The following is a 21,207-nucleotide window of genomic DNA, read 5'->3' as shown; positions in this document are numbered from 1 at the left end:
ATAACCCTGTGAAGTAGGTTAGGATGAGAGTCAGTAACTGTGCCAAAGTCACCCAGTGATCTTCATGGCCGAGTGTGAACTACAACCCAGGTCTCCTAAGTCCCAATCCAACACTCTAACCACTACACCACACTGATTGTCCATCTCATTACAATGGTCAGGATCCAAAGATCTGTGCAGCTTGTTTCACATACCCAAGGGCCCTTTGGACTTGAGTTGATTCAATAGCACTCCACTTTATGGCACTGCATGGTAAATCACCCTCCATTTTATGGCAAATCACTCTTGAAACAGAGGAATTTCAAAAGTTTGATGCTGTTCAGAGAGAGTAAAAAATCCGATTGGGCTCATATAAGCAGTTGGGTAGCAGTTTGTTTCCTGGCCATCTTATATACTGTCACTGGATGTACTGGTTCTGTTTCATCAACGCTTTGTAATTAATGGGGCAGAGGTTTTATGCTGTCATGTAATTATGTGTCTTCATGCACTGTCTGTATGCATATGTACTGTAACATATGCTAATTTGCAATGTTCAGCTGAAACTGTCTTATGTGTTATAAAGATGGTGAAAGGTAAGTGCAAGGAATCCTTTGATCTTCCTCCAAATTGGTAAACCCTTCAGAGTATGTACTTCTCTGTCCTTATTGCTTTAATAAGGATAAGTAGTTCACAGGAACCTAGCAAAATGTACAGCTGCTTTAGGGAATGAACCATTAAATGCTACACTGACTTCCAGTCCATTTCCAGGCCAGTTCAAAGTTGACCTTTAAAGTCCTAAATGACTTAAGACCAGATGATCTAATCGAAGTCTCCTCCCGTATGTACCTGCTCAGACCCTTAAGTCATTTTCAGAGGCCCTCCTCCAGGTGTCCCCACTAAAGGGAGTTTGGCGGATGGCTACAAGAGAGAGGGCCTTCTCAGTGGTGGTGCCTTGTTTATGGGATGCCCTCCCCAAGGAAGCTCATCTGATGCCTACATTGTTACCTTTTCAGTGCTAGGCAAAAACTGTTCTTTTCTCCCAGGCACTTTAGAGTTTAGTTTTTTAGATTGTATGGCTGTCTTTATTTTATATTTATTCCTGTACTGTTTGTTGTGTTATTTTGTTTTGTATTGTATTTTAGTCTTTTAGCTTCTGTGATAACATCTGTTATTGGGCAGATTAAAAACATAATAAATGAATATAGTCTGGAGACCCACAGTATGAACTGGTAGTACATGCAACTTTTTGCTATTAGAACCAGATATTGGTGAGCTGCTGTCCTGGACTTAATGGTGATCAATGAGGAAGAATTGGATGATTAAATGAAAGTGGCGGAAACCTTGGGGAAAATAGGAGGTATTTAAAGAAGCCAATGTGGATGCACAGGGAGCTCTCTGATAAGCTGAGACTTAAGGACATGTATAGGGCATGGAAGCGAGTAGTAGAACACAGTAGCCTATAAGGATGGTATAATGAAGGCTAAGGCCCAGAATGAGCTGTGACTTGTGAGGGATGCTAAAAACAACGAAACCAATGTTGTTTGGCTATTTTCAGAGCAAGAAGAACAAGGAAAACACTAGGTCTGCTGCCTATGAAAGATAGTGAAGCGTTAGCTGAGAGAGAGAAGGTAGAGCTGTTCAACTCCCCTTTTGCCTCAGCCTTCTCCCGCAGGGGAGTTGTGTTCAACAAAGTTGTGTTGGGACGAGTAGAGAAAATGACATAAGGAGAGACTTCTAGCCCAGGATAGGGAAGGAGATGATGTGTGAACATCTGGCTACTTTAAATGAATTTAAGTCTTCAGGGCCAGATAAGTTACACCCCAGGGTGCTCAAAGAGATGTTTGCAGATGTTATTTCAGAGCCACTAGCTGTAATCTTGGAGAATTCTTGGAGAACGGTGAGGTGTCAGAAGACTGGAGACAGATAAGTGCTCTCCTCATCTTCAAAAAGGAGGAAAAGATTTGGGAAACTACAGATGAGCATTAATACTGGACAAAATCTAGAACACATTATTAAGCAGTTGGTCTGGGAGCATCTAGAGAATAATACTTTGGTTACTAGGAGGCAGCATGTGATTATCAAGATTAAATCACACTACACCAACCTTTTCTTTGTTTTTGATAGAGTTACTAATCTGGTACATCCTGGGAACACCATGGAAATAGTATATATTGATTTCAGCAAAGCATTTAATAAAGTTTTCCATAATATCCTCATTGACAAATTGGTAAAATGTGGTTGGACACTGCTACTATTAAGTGGATCCACAGCTAGTTGAGCATCTGTCCCCAACGAGTGCTCATTTATGGTTCTGCATCAACCTGGAGAGGGTTTTCAAGTGAAAAGCGACAGGGCTCTGTCCTGGGCCATGTGTTGTTCAACATTTTTATAAATGTTTTGGATGAGGGTGTAGAGGAAATGCTGATCAAATCTGCAAATGCCACAAAGCTGGGACAAATAGATTATACTGTAGGTTATATTATACCATAGACGAGAGAATCAAGATTTAAAAGGATCTTGACAGGCTGGAATACTGGGCCAAAATTAACAATTCAGCAGAGATAAATATAAAATCTTGCATTTCGGTTCAAATAAATTAAAGCACAAGTATAGGGGGGTGGAGACTTGGCTTGGCAGCAGTATATGTGAAAAGGACCTAGGTGTCTTAGTGGATCATAAGCTGGATGCAACTGCCCCAAAAGCTGATGTAGTCTTAGGCTTATTAACATAAGTGTAGCGTCCAGATCATGGGAAGTAGTACCTCCACTGTATTCTGCATGGATTAGGCTGTATTTGCAGTACTGTGCCAGTTCTGGGTGCCACATCTTAGGAAGTACATTGACGAAGTGGAACACATTCAGAGAAAGGCAACCTGGTTAGAGGTCTGGAAACCAAGTCCAATGAGGAATGGCTGAAAGAGCTGGGTATGTTTAGCTTGTGGAAGCGAAGATTAAGGGTAGACGTAATAGTGGCCTTTAAATTTCTGAAAGGCTTGTCATGCAGAAGATGGAGCAGAGTTGTTCTCTTGTTCCAGATGGCAGGACTAGAACCAATGGTTGGAAATTGCAGGGAAATTTTTGATTTCCGATTTTGATTTAAAATCGATTTGATTTAAAACCGATTTTGACTAAACATTAGGAGAAATACCCAACAGTGGAACAGACAGCTTCGTGCGGGGGTGAGTGTTCTCCTTCCCTGGAGGTACTTCAGCAGAAGCTAGACAACTATCTGTCAGGGATGTAACTGTATCCTGTGAAGCACAGCCTGCATTGAACAGGGGATTAGACTAAAATCTATTCACTAGATGAGCTCCAAGTCTCATTCCAAACTCTATAGGATTTTTCTACCTTTCACTAAAGCATTTTTCAATTTTTCAAAATCTATGTGAAATCTGGAGCCCCATGGTTCAGTGTATACATGTGCACTGACAAACTATGGTTCATTTTAACTGTGTTTGCACTGGTGCTCATGTATCATAAAGCCAAGGCTATCAGTGGCTACTATTCGTGATGGGTATATATTATCTCCAAGGCAGTATGCCTTTGTATACAGCTGCCGGGGAACCTGAGCAGGGGGGTCCTACTTGCGGGCTTCCCACTGGCAGCTGCTTGGCTACTGTGTGAACAGAATGCTGGACTAGATCGGCCTTTGGCCTGATCCAGCATGGCTCTTCTGTTATCAGAGAGGAAAGCGGGGGGGGGGGGAGAAATCACTCTGGAGTAGAAGGAAGGAGAGGTTGGGAGCGTGTATTCAAGATGGTACCTCTCAACTTGCATATTATGGAATGTAGGGAGCCAGTACATCTGCAGCAGCTGTCTGTGTCTCAAGGTTGGGTTATAGAGCATTCTTTAAACTACAAGAAGAAGCCTCGCTTATTAAAGCAATTCAGATAGTCTGTGATGGGATCCTCCCCCTCCCTGCCCAGTCCAAGAAGACTTCGTTACTGCAGGCCTGATTTAATTCCAATGTGAGAAATGGCAGTACTGTTGATTTTACTGTAGCTCAGCTGCTATTTCAGAACTAAATCTGTCTCAATGAATTTGGCACCACAGAAACAACAGTTCATTCTCTAACTCGAATCTATTTGTTGAAATCACCAGAGATTAGACTTTGTAAGATAGGAGGGAAGTGAAACTTGGCATCACAGGAGCATTCTCCATAGATATTCTTCTGCTAGTTGGAGAAGACTGACAAGAAGCACAGATGGTGCTTCTCCTAGACACCATTCTGCAGTGCTACTTCCTGTCAATAAAACAAGTGAAAGCTGACCTAGTGACTTCTTATCAGCCGTACATTATGCCATCTGCACAGGAGATTCCTGTTGAGAAACAGACTCAGATTCTCCAATCCCAGAATGCGGGGACTGATAATGCATAAATGTTTCCAGGAAATGTATTGAAACAGAACCTTTTTTTCTAGTAGATGTTCATAATAAGGATGATTGGCTTGGTATGCATTTATAGTCTTGAATGTAAAAAGTCAGTGATGTATTTATAATAGGTATTCTATGGCTGAAATTTTTAGGAAGTTTGCTAATTCCCCCCCAAAGGTACTCTCTTTATTTAATCCTTAGTGGGGATTAGACTTCCTTGTATGTTTTGTTCATCAAATAATATTTCTAAGGGAATAAAATGAGTAATATATACAGAAGCTTATTGAAATTTTACTGCACGTAAGTGGCAGATCCTTGAGGCAGGGACAATTCCATTGATCTAGTTTTATCATTCAGTATTAACCTTTTGGCTTCTATAGAATATACCCTTAAGTTACTCTGCTAATTGCATGCTTGAAAAACATTCTCCGTATATAAGCACACCTGCACAGCTACCCAAACATACATACAACAGGCACACACATGGCTTTCAGTCACATATATTTTCATTTCCTGGAATATTCTCTCAAGAGAGAAGAGTGTCAGTGTTTCATTTCCTCTACAGAGCAGTCTTTATAAATTGCCATTGTTCTGAGTCTGTGTACCCCTTCCCCTGTCAAGCGTCCAACTTTGGCCTGATATGTAGTTGTCAATGGTTATCCTGCCTGTGAACTGAATATAACTTCAACTTTTGTGGTTCCTGTGCCTCTCTTGATTGGAGCATAAACTTTGTAATTTTTGAATGATTTCATACTTGGAAGGGGAGAGTACAGCTGTAGCATCTGGGCAATGTACAGAGGTTTAGGTAGTAAATTATTAGATGATGATTTTGTACAAAAAAGTGTGCTACGGGCATCTAACAAAAATAAACAACTACTTCTCTTTTACCTGAGATTATATCATACCAAACAGATTAACTATCAAAATTAAACTGTTACCTGTAGGGTTAAATCCTGGCATAGACAGTTGAAATAGATGACCTCCAGGTACAGTCAGGCTGTTGACTCTACTGTTTTTGAGTCAATGTCATTTTGTTTTGTCACCAGCATTCATCCATTTACTCCTATCAGGATCAGGAATTCAGTGAGCTGTATGACTACTTCTGTTAGCCCAACAGGGTGTTTGGACTTTATATCTCAAATGGTAGCCCCTCCTACGCCATGTTGCCAACCAGCTTCAAAATCAAGGGGAGTTTTAAAAACAATTTGTGATATGCAAAAAGGCATTGCAAGTGTATTTTAAGCTTGGTCCAGATTTAAATAAGGTTGATAAATTCATGCCCCTCCTTCCTCAGAAAATATTCATATTTTAAATATGAAATTATTAAAAGAATCTGCTCCTCCACTCTCTCCTAAAACAGGTTTTTGAAATCTGTTGAAAAACAAGAAGGACCTGTCTGAACATTGTGGCTCATACAACCTCTAAAAGAGCATCACCACCACCCACCCCAGTTTCGTGTCGTTCCCCCCCCCTCCGGTGTACGCACATACATTCATAATGCCTTGGAAAACTAAAAATGAGTGTCTAGAGCTGGCTTCACTTTTACGTACAGTGCATGTGTCAATGAAGTGAACCAACCAGGAAAACAAATAAACACTGAGAGCTTCCTTGGGAGAGAAGTTGAAGGCTGTTGAAATTGGGGTTGAAGAGGGACTGGATCCTGCAAATGGAACAGGTCAAATTAGCACACACCCCTCCCCAATCCAAATTAGGTTAGGGGCATTTCCCCCTTTCAGTATGCTAGGATGCCCATATGCAGAACAAGACAGGGCTCCTGTATCTTTAATAGTTTTGTAGAGAAGAGGAAGGCAGGAGCAGCGTATGACCTATGTGAAAAGCTGCACCTGCTGAAATTCTCACTTCTCAACAACAATTAAACATAAAGGATGTTTAATAAAAAAAAACTATTCATATGCCCAATTACAGCAATACTTACAAATGTTTCAACTGAAAACACTTCATCCAAAATGTATACTGACAGTAAGAGTGTTTTGCTATGTAATGCAAGTGTCTGAAATCAGTAAGATAACATTTCAGTGTGTTTTAATTGGAAACAAATGAGCTGTTATCCAGAATATTGTAATCATTTTGTTTCTTTTTTCCTTCTTTAGGATTTATACTAAGGACATAAAGTTTTGTTTAGTTACCTGGGTCAGACAACTTCCAGAGTGGTAACCATATTAGTTTGTTGTACCAAAACCAACAAAGAGTGTTGTGGGACCTTAAAAACATACACATTTATTATGGTATAAAATTTTATGAACTAGAGTCCATTTTGTCAGATGAATGAAGAATTAAGATGCCACAAGACTGTTGTTTTATCTCAGCGAAGGCTTAATTTTGGTCTTGCTTAATACACAGTAGACATGCAGATACCAGACTTATAAGAACACTTTGTGTCTCTGTGTATAATTCTTTTAAATTTATGTTGGCATTAAAGTACTGAGCCAAGTCTGTTACAATCTAATGATGTTTAATTTTTTGCTAACCTTCTCTCCTAATGACTTAATAAAATGCAACTGGATTGCTGGTTAAGAGTTTTAGTTGCTGACTCTAATGTATTGCAACATAAAATACTGTGTATTTGCTGTGTGTATGCTCATATCTTCCCCCTCTTACATCTGTTGGGATAACTTTGTATTTTATGAGCGAGAGAAGTTAAATTATTAAATTAAAGGTACTGAGAGATTTTGGTGCATTTGATGCATCTGGTAAACTTTTCCAGAAAAATTGCAGGTAAGAAAGCTGATATAGGATTAAGTGAGATTTAATTAGACATAAGATCCTACTATAGATCCATGCTTTCCCCATTTTTGAAAACCATAACAAAGATCGCAAGATATACAATGTTTTAATAAAACTGCTTTTTAAAAAATTATGAATTGCAAAACAGCTGCATACTGCCTTCTGATGTAGAAATTCTATGGTTCTGCTCATTCGCTTGCCTGCATTATAGCTAATACCACCACACAGCTTTTATTTTTATTTTTTTTAAAGAGCAAGCTGCAAGGTCAGCTTGCTGAGCACTCACCTGGTAAGCACTACCCTGCTTCAGAGCAAAGTATGTAGGCTTTTTGATAGCAGGAAGAAACATTTTGCTCTTCAAATTGGAACTTCCTTGGAGTACGTTCAGCAAAAACTCCAATGTCTCATTTCTGTGAAGGGTAAACAATAGCAGAGCTTAGGAGAAGAATGCTGATTCCACTGCATCAGTGTTGTTAGTGGCACCAAACTCTGTCTATTCACATGACCTCCCCCAACACACACATACACAACATAATCCTTTAAGCTGTGGCTGTGCTCTCTGATTGGCAGAGAGGTCTGTTACAAAATCAAGCCCTCCACAGTGATATCTCTAAGTGATTAAGTCAGGAGGGTGAACGGGCATTAATCATGAAGTCTGATTACTGCCCTGAGGCTGATTTGCCTCTGCAGCAAATGTAGAGAGAGTCTGAACTCTTTGTATTTTTTGAAAAGTCACCACATTAAAAAGGCTTTTTGCTACTTAAGAGAGCCATTTAACATTTTCATACAGTTGCATAATAAAACCCATATCTAGTGCATGCAGACCATGGAACCATGATGAGGAATAAACATTGGAGCAGTCCTAATTGAGTAGTCTCATTAAGAAATAGGAGTACTGAGGCATGTGAAATTACTCCATGGATTTTTTTCCTGTCAAACATAGCAGCATTATTTTAATAATAAGATAGCCTTAGGAAGAACAATATTCTAGAGTGGAATCTCTAACACTACAACAATAGGATTTTAAGTAGTAGGCTTATTTAAACTAAGTATATACTGCCGTATATTATTTCCACTTATTAAAATGGACTTTTTGCAGGCCTTAATTTGTTTTTACCTTAGGTTAGGGTTAGGCAACTGGTTGCCCAGAAGTTCAGTCTCTTTAGGACTGTTCACATGTCATGCAAACCCATGGTGGGTGGCAGGCTACGCTGGGTAGGTGGTTATGCTCAATGGGGTTGGACTCGGTGGTCTTGTAGGCCCCTTCCAACCCTACTATTCTATGATTCTATGATGCAAACAACCTACTGTGCTCCCATCAGACAATTAGGCAGACAAACTACAGAGAGTAGTTTATTTCACACACACACACCTCGCTCCTCCTCTTCATGTAGTCTTCCCACCCAGCGGGCAGGTATCCCAGTTTCCTTTGTGGCAGAAACAAAGGTTGCTTGAGAGGAGCAGAGCGGCAGCAGGGTTTTTGACTGCTCTTGCCAAGCAGCTCTGTAGGCGATCTCTAACCCATGCTGGTGTGACAACACGCTAACCCATCATAAGTAAAATAACACTTACTGCTGAGCGTGGGTTCTGAGGGTGGCTTAATTGGGCTATTTAACCCATCGTGGGGGGGAAGCCCCCCAACACGCTAACCCACCATGGGCAGCTCAGGCCGCTTACCCATCATGGCGTAGTGTTACATCTGAACCCAGCCTTTGAGTTCACATTCCCAAGCTCAAATCTTTAAAGCTTTTAAAGGTGAGGGGCCATGGGGTTGTAAGGCAGATTCTTTGAACGCAGAAGGTCCCAAATTTAATCCTTCCGTTTTAAAAGAAAGGACCTCACGCAGATCTCCTTCGCAGCCTTGCTGCCATACAACTTAGAGAGCCACTCACAGAGTGGACAGTACTGAATTAGATGGACCAGTGGTCCAGTTTGGTGTGAGGCCTTTTCATATGTTGGATTTTCAATTGTCTAAAACGGTAATTGGATTGAACTCCCAGTGTATTTTTGTATTCAGCTTATTCCACTGTTCTCACAGTTTTTATTTGCTCTTAAGCCATTGCTTCACAATATGAAAATCACTGGAAATGGGACTTCGTTAACAACTGAATAGCAGAAAAGTCTTGATTAACTGTTCATATGCATAAATTACAAGGACCTATCTAAACTATTTCTATATTCACTATGAAAATGTATATTTTGTAAGCGGAGTTAATTATTTTAATTTGGCACCCATAATGTTATCTCATTGCTTTCCCGCGTTTACTTGTGGAGTCCTATTATTGGTGGTCTGTCAGTTTGCAAAATAATCATTTTTATTGACCATTCATGTATAATTACTTCTCGCAGTTTTAATTTGTTTAATGGCTGGATTTGTCCTCCCAATAGCCTTGTGGAGGAAGATCACTATTATTTTTGTTTTAGAGATGGAAAGCTGAGGCTGCGAGGTGGTGATTTTCCCAGAAATTCACATCATGTCCGTTGCAGAGGAGGGGCTTCAGCCGAAGTCACCTGAACAGAACCCAAGTGCTTGTTTCAGAATTGTGGGTGCTCTAGGGCAAGGTACCCTAAGTGTCCCTCCTTAACTTATAAATGGTGCAGTGTGCAAACTGGGAATTCTCATGCTTCCTCTGACCTTCATGGGTGCCCTGTACAAAATGAAAATGGTGGTGCTATTAGAGTATTGAATCCTTTAGAACTTAGAACCTCAGGACTTAGAATCATAGGGTTGGAAGGGGCCTACAAGACCATCAAGTCCAACCCCCTGCTCAATGCAGGAAGCCCGATTCACAGAAGGTCTCCCATCCAAGTACTAGTGCCCTTAGCGCTCAGGCTGCTTGCTTTAAAGGTCTTGTTTCTTTAAGTAAGCAGCTGTTTCCATATTCTGGTACACTTCCCTTTTAAAACATAGTTGCAAGTTACCCTTATGCTATTTCCATCCCAGTTAGCTCCCTAGAATGACACAGAGGATCAGACCCTCTGGTCAGGAACTTACTGGAAGAATAAAAAGGTAAAGGTGTCCCCAACCAGTCGTGTCCGACTCTAGGGTGTGGTGCTCATCTCCATTTCTAAGCCGAAGAGCCAGCGCTGTCCGAAGACGCTTCCGTGGTCATGTGGCCGGCATGACTGAACACCGAGGTGCACGGAACGCTGTTACCTTTCCCGCCAAAGCGGTACCTATTTATCTACTTGCAATTTCTTGCTTTCGAACTGCTAGGTTGCCAGGAAGAATACAGGACTGTAAAAAGTCTCTTAGCTCTCTCTCCCATTGGCCTCACAGCTGCCTGAGATGAGTAATTGTCAACTGGCAATTATTGCTTCAGCATTCTCTGTAGTCTTACTTCTGGTCAGGGTGAGACTTGAGAAGATCACAGGAAAGAAGAAATCACACAGTTGCCTCTTTCTAAAGTCTCACTGGTTCTTGAGGCCAATTGCCTTCTGCTGACCATCTGGCCAAAGGCCCCTCTTCAAAACTCTGCTTCCAGAGCCTTTCTTTCCTAGCAGCTCAGAGTTTCTGCCTTCTCTGATTTCAGCTTCTTCCCTTATGCTGTGCTGCTGTCTTCTCCTTCCTCAGGCTCTTCTCTGCCTGAATTGATTGACCTGCTCCAACTGACAGTGTTGATACTGTTCTTTTATACACTCTAGCCAGAATCCTATAAACAATTATCTTTTAACACATTGTAAACTGCCAGTCCATCGGCCTATATTTATGAGTCAATGAGAGTAAATAGCATGTTCATTTACTAGCCCATCATACACTGACCTTTTTAATTTTCCTATTGAGAATATAAACATTTGGTCCAACTGTAAACCTGCTGACTTCATAGCTGCTTCCTTGGCAGAGCTGGCCCTACCAATAGGCAGAGTGCAGCAACTGCTTCAGGCAGTAGATGTTGGGTAATGGTGGCAGTCCCCAGTCGGTTCTCATGAGCCCCCTGGCCATTCACATCTCTTGGAGGACACCACTGTGTGTGCCACACAGCCTGTCTTGCACCACCTAAACTAGCCGGCTGCCTTTCGGTATGGCAGATGGCTCTATCCCATTGCCAGTATTGTAGTAACTGTCCACTGCTAGTTCCATTTGTTTTTACATGGAATGGAAAGGGGCATCACCTTGGCTTTTGCGTCAGGCAGCAAAATGTCTTGGGGCCGGCCTTGTTCTTTGGTAATAGTATTAGCGTTGCTGGCAGCTGGCAAGGTGTCAGCGGTAGGCCTTAGTTAGAGATAATATTTTTACATCTCACATGCAACCACTTATAATCACAACATTACTGTGTTACATAACACACTTATTTATAAACTTTAGAGAACATTTTAATAACTTTTATATTGCAATACACTGTTTCTCCACAAAGCCATTCTTAATTTCTAGGTATAATAAGCATTACAATTCTTCTGGCCCCAAACAGGCTCCCTTACCAGTAAGGCAAAGCACAGGCTGGGGGCGCAGGGGGCAGGATACAGTGTGCAGTAACAATGATTTCCAGTTGTTTTCTGCTGTGTTGGATTGCATTGGGAGAATTTAGATGATGGTGTCAGTTTTGTATTGCCCGCAAAGTCAATTGTGCAATATAATCATCTCCTTTTCAGTTTATTCATACAAACATTAATTACCCCAGGCAGGCTTTTAGGACTGAAGTTTCAAAATTACAGGTGGATTTTAAAAATTGCCCAGTGGTGTAGTGGCTGCTTGTATTGAAAGAGGAATATTAAAGTAAGGATGCCATACTTTATAATATTCTGAAAGATTTAGCTCAGGTAAAGGCATGGGTACTTGCATGGTTCCATAGTATATCAACATGTTAATAGCTGACTTAGAGCAACATTTCTTCTGTCCCTAAAGTTGTCTTCCTGCAATATATTAGTGACATTTTTATCATCTGGAACCATGGTAAGAAAGCCCTTGAGAAATTCTACCAGGGTTTCTCCATCTTCCATTCGAGTCCACCAAGCAGTTCACTTTCTGGGCATACCAGTGCAGCTAGGAGATGGACATATAAACAGTGAAAGTGATTGAAAACCAGTTGTTGTCACCTAAATCTAGCTAAACAGTTCTACCCGATCATTAGTTCTCTACGTTCAATCCTGGGCAATGATACTTTTATTTCACATGCCTTGGGAGGTAGGTCTTTCCTCACTTAAAGTCCCAGGATAATCTGCTGCTGCCCTCAGTCACAGCATTTCAACAAAAAGACTTCACAGGGAGCTTCTAACATGAAATTGCTGAATTAGAATTCATTAGCAAACTTTACAGTATTCAATTCAGACTTAACTGAGACTTTGTGTTTCTTTCCCATTATAGATGATAAATTAGCATAACATAGCTAGAAAAGATAATATTTTCACAATGACTGCTGTTAGGGATGAGTCACTTAGTTCTTATGTTGTACATATTTGGGCTGTGTGTAGAGAACCACAGCTATCCCTTACATTTCATGGCCTTTTGGCCCCAATGTTTGCTTTTGCGTTTGCCTATGAATCTGTGTGTTTTTGCCAACTGAGGATCTACAAAAGCTTATGCCACAATAAATCGATTTGTCTTTAAAGTGCACCAAGACTCTTTGGTGTTAGTGCAAAGCTAAGTCAGTCCCCAAGTTTCTCTTATCTGCATAGGTTTCAAATAGAGCCCCGGGCAAATCTTTATCTCCTATGCCCTTTCAAGTACCTTGGTCTTTACATTTTTTTAACAACAAAAGTTTATTTTTCCTGTTTTTTACAAGCCAGCATGGAAAAGTGGCAGTATTTACATCTATAACTTTTACAGCACAGCATTATCACATCCTTGAGGATTTATGACATGAATAATGTTCCCAGAAATGTAAAAGAATCCCTTTAGTATTGCTCTCTCTTACATATGCTATTCAATAACCTCAGTGAGATTTAAATTCTGTTACATCCATGTAAACCTATACAGTAATACACTCCACATTAGAACTTGATAGAATCACCAAAGTATGAATCAGTCTGCTTGAGATAAAAGCTACCTCTGAGCTGTTTAAATTATTTTACAAATGGCTCCTGTATTAGTTTAAAATTCATTAGCAGTCGGTATCCCCACATTGTGTACGTGCACAATTTGAGTTCATTTCAGTTGAAATTGTAGGTGTGTGTCAAAAGGAAAATGCCATTCTGCAGGAGTTTTTAGTATTGCTTAGTGTATTGAGCAATGCCATGTTTCTTCACAGCTCTGAAGAGTATTTGATTTTCCTTTTCTGACTGTTTGTAGTCTTAACAATGTAAGGCAATCTCTAGTTTGATTAGTGATCTGATTATTCCCTGCCTTTTTTTTTCATTCCATTGAAGTAGATGAGTGAAAAAAAGCTGAAGATCTAAGACCCTCTATCTTTTGTACTTATGAAACCTGTAGAGGGGCTTATTTGCATTTCTAATCTTGAGTAACAGAACTAGGAGAGTTCACTGATAGGTCAGCAGCAGTGTGGCAGATGTGTTCCTGGGTTATGTTGGCTACTCAACATGCAGCTGCACTTCTGCATTCTTCAAGTAATTTTGTGCTGCTTTATATAAGTGCTCATTTGCCTAGCTGCAGTTTTATCTCTCTTGCTTTGCCTTTGCCCTCACAGCTAGACTACTGCATGTAGACTTCTACATATGGTTGCCCTTGAAAACAGTTTGAAAACAGCAGCTGTTGCAGGATGCTCACTCCTGAGAGTGAGGGGAATCAAATCCATATACAACCAGTGCTGTGACAAATGTACCTGGCCACCAGTGAATTTCAACTGAATTCAGTTGAAAAAGATCTTGGGGTTGTAGTGGACAGCGTGATCAAAATGTCACCCCAGTATGCAGTGGCTGTGAAAAAGGCAAATTCCATGTTAAGTATAATTAGAAAAGGAAATGAAAAAAACTGCCAAGATCATACTCCCCTTATACAAATCTATGGTGCAACCACACTTAGAATACTGTATGAAGTTCTGGTCACTGCACCTAAAAAAGGATATTGTCCAGTTGGAACAAGTGCAGAAAAGGGCAACTAAAATGATCAGCGGGCTGGAGCAACTCCCCTGTGGGGAAGGTTACATCAACTGGGATAGTTTAACTTTGCGGGAAAAGGCAAGTAAGGGGGGACGTGATAGAGGTGTACAAAATTATCCTTGGTGTGGAGAAAGTGGATAGGGTGACATTTCTCTCTGTCTCTCATAATACTAGAACCCGGGGTCACCCCAGGAAGGTTATTGGTGGGAAATTCAGGACAGGTAAAAGGAAGTATTTCTTCACAAAGTGCTTGGAATTCACGTCCACAAGATGTAGTGCGGATGACACAAAATTATTTAGGGTGGTTAAAACAAAAAGGGATTATGAAGCGCTCCAAAAGGATCTCTCCAAACTGGGAGAACGGGCATCTAAATGGCAAATGCGGTTCAGTGTAAGCAAGTGTAAAGTGATGCACATTGGTGCAAAAAATCCCAACTTCAAGTATAGCCTGATGGGATCTGAGCTAGCAGTGACTGACCAGGAAAGAGATCTTGGGGTTGTGGTGGACAGCTCGATGAAGATGTGAACCCAGTGTGCAGCTGCTGTAAAAAAAGGCAAACTCCATGTTAGGCATAATTAGAAAAGGGATTGAGAATAAAACTGCCAACGACTTACTGCCCCTATACAAATCTATGGTTTGACCACACTTGGAATACTGGTCACCACACCTAAAAAAAGATATTGTATGGCTGGAAAAGGTGCAGAAAAGGGCAACTAAAATTATCAAGGTGCTGGAGCATCTCCCCTATGAGAGAAGGTTACAACAGCTGGGATTGTTTAGCCTGGAAAAATGGTGGGTAAGGGGAGACATGATAGAGGTGTACAAAACTATGCACTGTGCAGAGAATGTGGATAGGGTGACATTTTTCTCCCTCTCTCAAAATACTATAACCCAGGGTCATCCTATGAAGCTGATTGGTGGGAGATTCAGGACAGATAAAAGGAAGTACTTATTCACACAGCACATAGTTAAACTATGGAATTCGCTACCACAGGAAGTGGTAATGACCACCATTTTGGATGGCTTTAAATGAGAGTTGGACAAATTCCTGGAGGAAAAGGCTATCAGTGGCTACTAGTCCTGGTGGCTATGTGCTACCTCCAGTACCAGAGGCAGTGAGCCTGTGTACACCAGTTTCTGGGGAACATGGGTGAGAAGGTGCTGTTGCACTCATGCCCTGCTTGTGGGTTCCTGGTCGACAGCTGGTTGGCCACTGTATGAACAGAATGCTAGACTAGATGGACCCTTGGTCTGATCCAGTATGGCTCTTCGTATGTTCTTAGTGAAGGCCACCAAGTTGGGTGTCTTTAAAAGTGGATTGGACAAATTCCTGGAGGAGAAGGCTATTGATGGCTACTAGTTCTGATGACTATATGCTGCCTCCAGTATCAGAGGCAGTATGCTTATGTACCCCGGTTGCTAGGGAACATGGGTGGGTGGGTTCTGTTGCACTCCTGTCCTGCTTGTGGGTTTCCCATGGGCATCTAGTTGGCCACTGTATGAACAGAATACTGGAGTAGATGGACCCATGATCTGATCCAGCATGACTCTTTTTACATTCTTGTGTTCTTAATTCAATTTAATGTGCTTTTTTAACCTTTAAATTATTTCATAGCCTGGAACCCACATATTTGCTGTCCTCCCCTGCTGCCGTGTCCTGTCATTAGGAAGGGCTCTGCTTCAGACACATTCTTTGGAATCTGAAAAAGCAGGGCCTTTTTAGTAGTTCCAAGGATTAGGAATGGCTTTCTGAGAGAAGTCTCTCAGTTTGATTCTTTCTATTAACAACAGACCAATAGAGAATCATACAAGAAAGAAAGAAAAGTACAAGGTCCCTTTTTTTGTGCAAGGCTTGGTGAAATAGAGGAGAGTGGGTAGGTATGAGGTATTACAGTTCTATTTCTGCTGCATTGTAATGTTTTTGTAGATAAATAGTTTTGTTTGGATTTTGATACCTTATAGCTATTGGCTGGGTGATGTGAGCTGGTCTGAAATGTAGGAGAAATGAGCGGAGGACAGGAAGGCCTGGCGTGCTATGGTCCATGGGGTCACGAAGAGTCGGACACAACTGAACGACTGAACAACAACAACATTGCTGATACTTCATTGCTTCAGTTGTGTAGCTGATGCCATTACTACCACTATATCTGTTCAGAAAAACAGAGCACTGCTCTTCAGTATGTTCACCTCCTCACTCTTTCATTCCCTCTGGCTTTAAAAGAGAACCCTGGCCTTTCAAAGCCTTGAATGAGAGTGGACCAGCCAGCAAGCTAGAGTTTTTCTCTTATGAGAAATCGCAATCTAGGCAGAGGCAATATAGAGGAAGTTGTTGCATCTTCAGCAATCATGGGAGGTGGAGGTAAGAGGAGCTTCAGGAAATGGAGTAGGGTTTGGATGATACTCCTCCCAAAATTATTTTAGGGATATTCTGTCTTTCCTTCATCATTTGTGTAAATGCACAGATGACCACTCAGAAAACTACAGTTATAGGTAACCAACCTGCCTTTCCTCTTACTTCCTCCTCTTCATGTTGCTGAAGATGCAACCATTTCCTCTACACTGCCTCTGCCTGAAAAGAAAGTAATAGAAAAAGAACATATGGGATAAGAGAAAGCTTCCTTCCTTTTTTGCATGTGGAAAGTAAGTGGGACACAGTTTTATCCTACACCAGAAAGCTTGGACCAGAAAACTCCCTAAATTGTGAAAGTAATAATTCTGTGCAAAAGGGAAAAATCTGGAAGAACTGGAAAGGTCCAGAGTCCAAGATTATGAGCACACACACACCCTTTGCTGTCAGCCTAGTGCAGTAACACGCAGGAACCTGAGAGATACTGTTCCAGGATGGCTGAGTTGCGAATCGGGAAATCCTGGTTCAGATCTCTCCTCAGCCATGAACTCACTACGTGTCTTCAGGCAAACCTCCCTTTCTCTCGCAGTGTATGCAATAAGGGGATAATAAAATTAACCGTCTTTACAGAGTTGTTTTAAGGTTTCCTGAGATAATATATGTAAAGCACTTTGACTCAAGAAGTGCTGTATGAATTCTAAGTATTGCTAATATTTTGTGCAGGCCCTCATGCTCCGCCCCCCTTACATTTTTCCACTGCAAGGTAAAACTAGACTGCAGTTGTAATAGCCTGAAAGGAGGCATCATCAAACTGCGTAGCAACTATTTGGCATGACAAAATGTCTTGAAACAGCTTCTCAAATTGTCAGATTGTTAATGTCAAAATGTAAATAAACTGTACACCAAAACAAAGCTTGCCTGCAGTTTTCAGCAACTGAAATATGGATACCTTTGTATGTCCCATGTGTGTGTAGCAACTAGAAAAGTAGCCTCAGATATAGCATGTTCTGTTCAGATGTAGTATTTTCTGTGTTGTTAGTGACGGTCACCAAATAGGTTTGTCTTTCATGGTGGTCTTTGTCAAAATGTACCTGTTCTTTCATTGGCTGGTGTAAGGAAAACCGCTTTTTACTTATGCATCAAAGCATGAAAAGTACCAAATAAGCAGGTGCTGGGGTGGCGGTCAGGGTACCTAAGAATTCTCATTACTACCATTTTGTATGAAAAGTCATCTTGTGCAGGTTTAGCAGTTAGAACCTTAGAAGGCATGTAGTCAAACAAAATTTTGAAACCCTCTGCAGATTGGAACTAATATGTATGTACGTCCAGTTGAGAAAGCACTCAGGCTGAGTGTGGTTTACTTTCTGAAATGCATCTGATGATTAAAAGCTCTTAGTGCTTTAAAATACAGAAGTGGTTGTGGAATAAAGTTGTTCATATTATCATGTTTACAAAAGGAACTGCTACAACCAATTCCTCTTCACTGTTGTGCTGCATGGGGCTATACTACAAGACTGGAAAGTATTATGAAGGAGTTTGTAGGCTCCAGAGAACCTCACAACCAAAGAAAGAAACCCTTATTTTTAGAGTGCTCAGTTTATAAATAATGCTTCTGATGGTAGCTCAGGTAACTTGTCAGGGCCTCCAGGTTCATATGCTGCGGAGGACCTGTGGATATTGCTTTTTCTTAATGAGTTGTCTGATTATATTTGCATTCTCCAACAATATAAAGGAAAAAAGAGTTCTTTCCTTTAAACTAACCATTTTTTTCCATCTGAGTTTTTATCTGCCAGTGGTTTTCAGTTATCTTAACATACCTCTTAACTGTAGGAAATGTTTAGTGATACTGACCAATATCATCCAGATTATCGTTAACATAGAACATGTTTTAAGACCATTCCCAGTGAAAGCCAAATGCTGTTAAACAGTGAATAATTCAGACAAGGGTTAAGTAATTGAGGTTGCAAGGTGCTACAGCATTTTAACTATAATCCCTTTTCTTGTGAGCATATCTTAACTTTTAATGATCCTGTACTGTCTTCTACAAACCATTTCAGTCCATACTATATATTTGATGTGTTTCCTTGCATTTCTGCACACTTTTATTTGGAATTATGGTTCATTTAAATCAAGGGGATTTATTTTCAAGTGAGTAAATAAAAACATACATGTGTTAAGGATTACAGATTTGCTCCCATTGTAGTCTGTGGGCACTGACCCATTTTAAATGTGATTGTGGCTGTTTATTTGGTTTGTGGATTAGTGCTATAGTGAGCACATGCTCAAACCTGGTTTCCAGTCCCAGACTTTGTATCCTAACCATGGCAAAGTTTTCCACAAACCTGTGAGAGTTAATCCACCTCAGAAATACATATTACTGTGATGATATATTACTAACATTTTTCTGATGCTGTTTCAATACATTTTCATAAATTTTGGACAAGTCATGTTAAAAATGTATGTTGAGACTGAACTGACGGCTAACATTAATATAATCACAAAATGCAGGATTAAGTACTTTCATGTTCTAAATTTTATTTCAGAAGAAAAAGGACAAATGATTAGCTGATGTAAACATCCTAGGTTAGACACTGTTAAATTTTAATTTATAAACATAATTTTAAGCTCCAGTTAATGTAGTTAATGTATTGAATGCATCAAGGGGAAGTTTCCGTTAATTCTTTTCATGTATATTTGTGGTGTAAAGTGCAAAATAAAAAGGAAAAGCAGTGCCAGTTCCTTTCAACTTCATAAGGCCACATTTTTTCTAATAGCAGCAGATTCCAGAAGTAGTTACAGAGTAAACTGTCAAATATATCTTTCTTTTCTTGGCTTCCAACATTCACAGTTGCTTTGGAACGTCACATGCAAAGGTGGAAGAAAAGGAAATGTAACTGACTTGTGTTTCCTTTTTTGTGCTTCTTTGGAAGGCCCAAATGAGAGGAAGATGATGCATTGCCACTGTTAAGAGCCCCTGTCCCATTTTGGATGCTTCGAAGTACAGAAACATGAACTGCTATTTGATAGTTTTTTACATTCCCCTTCAAGTTCCAATGTCCAGAGATATTTTCAGACGTTTGGGGGCAGTGTGATGCAGTGGATAATGCCAGGTTTGGATTTGCACAATTTAAACTTAGATCTCTGTTCAGCCATTTTTCATTGTAACCTGTCACGTTCCCCTTACAAGAAACCAAATGTGACATAAAATAATCAGTTGGATATAAATGTTTTGTTGCTATTTTTGGTGACAAGTTACTGTAAATGGTGTTTAGCACAATGTTAACTTATTTTATGTTGAACTTTAATTGTTATGTCTTTATGTTATATTTTTAATTGTTATGTCTTCAGCCTACGATTAGGCATAAATGCATAAGCAGATTATATATGCTAGCAGCATTCCATTGAACACCTGCTTGCATTTGGTTCTAAGTGAATCGCCTGTGGTAGCCTTATGTGACATGCCAAGGATCCATATCATATGTTACAGTTTGGCAAATGCAATATGGGTACCTTGTAACATGAGAGTGCATGTGTTTTTCCAGCATACTGCAGAGGGAAACTGCGATTGATCCTGGCAAGACTACTTGCTGTTTTGTTTCCACATGTTACAAGCTATGCTGTGGATACCCATGATGTGCTCACTGATTTTGTTCAATATGTGAAGTGTTCAAACTGTGTCTTCAGTATTCCAATCCAGCAAATTTCAAAGCAATCTGAACAGACGTTTAAGTTTCAAGGTTTTAAGCCACAGTTGAACAGCATTTTTGTCCAGCTGCTACGTTTTCCAATTTCTTTAGAAAAGTTTTGAAAGGTGGGGAATCGGATGATTCAGCAGAGCTGCCACTGCCCTTACCCACAAGTTGGTGCACTGCTTTGGAAAGTGCCATTATTTACTCGGCGTTAGCCCCTAAGCAACAAAAGGCAGTTTGGCCATGAAGATGGAGCCTACTAGCTGATGTGCGTAGTTGTTGTTTTTAAACTATGCCAATTTGCCATTTGGCAATCCAGTGTGCTTTGTTAAATTAAACCACAAATATTTCGCATTCTGTGGGTTATATGCTTCTTTAAAAAGTAATAATACTGAAAAATACATTAGCTGTTAAGGAAAGTGCAACACTGAAGGAAAGCTGTTTCAGATAAGCCCAAATTGTTGTTGTTGTTGTTCAGTCGTTCAGTCGTGTCCGACTCTTCGTGACCCCATGGACCATAGCACGCCAGGCCTTCCTGTCCTGCGCTCTCTCCCGGAGTGTGCTCAAGTCCATATTCATTACATCGGTGATGCTATCTAGCCATCTCATCCTCTGCCATCCCCTTCTCCTTTTGCCTTCAATTTTTCCCAGCATCAGGGTCTTTTCCAGGGAGTTTTCTCTTCGCATTAGCTGGCCAAAATATTGGAGCTTCAGCTTCAGGATCTGTCCTTCCAATGAGCACTCAGGGTTGATTTCCTTTAGGATGGACTGATTTGACCTCCTTGCAGTCCAGGGGACTCGTAAGAGTCTTCTCCAGCACCACAGTTCGAAAGCATCAATTCTTCGGCGCTCAGCCTTCCTTATAGTCCAGCTCTCACAGCCATACATTACTACTGGGAAAACCATAGCTTTGATTAGACAGACCTTTGTCGGCAAGGTGATGTCTCTGCTTCTTACTATGCTGTCTAGGTTTGCCATAGCTTTCCTCCCAAGGAGCAAGCGTCTTTTAATTTCATGGCTACAGTCACCATCTGCGGTGATCTTGGAGCCCAAGAAAGTAAAATCTGTCACTGCTTCCATT

General features: G+C 40.6%; 2 protein-coding genes across 6 annotated transcripts in view; one reads left to right on the top strand and one right to left on the bottom strand.

Moving 5' to 3' along the window:
• Positions 1–21,207, top strand: part of LOC146336476 (uncharacterized) — a 196,252-nt gene that overhangs the window by 87,811 nt on the left and 87,234 nt on the right. The window lies entirely within an intron of this gene.
• Positions 1–21,207, bottom strand: part of GPR146 (G protein-coupled receptor 146) — a 64,765-nt gene that overhangs the window by 15,420 nt on the left and 28,138 nt on the right. For all 4 annotated transcript variants that reach the window (XR_014785495.1, XM_084818199.1, XM_084818198.1 and 1 more), the window contains one exon: positions 7,383–7,506. The gene's annotated coding sequence lies outside the window, so the exon portion shown is untranslated. The remainder of the gene's footprint in view (positions 1–7,382; positions 7,507–21,207) is intronic.

The sequence above is a fragment of the Heloderma suspectum genome, chromosome 12, assembly GCF_057233095.1.
Source record: "Heloderma suspectum isolate Gila_16-S chromosome 12, 16-S_ref, whole genome shotgun sequence".
NCBI classification, from domain to species: domain Eukaryota; kingdom Metazoa; phylum Chordata; class Lepidosauria; order Squamata; family Helodermatidae; genus Heloderma; species Heloderma suspectum.
Note: the sequence above shows the minus strand (reverse complement) of the source record. Positions and strands in the feature narration are given on the sequence as shown.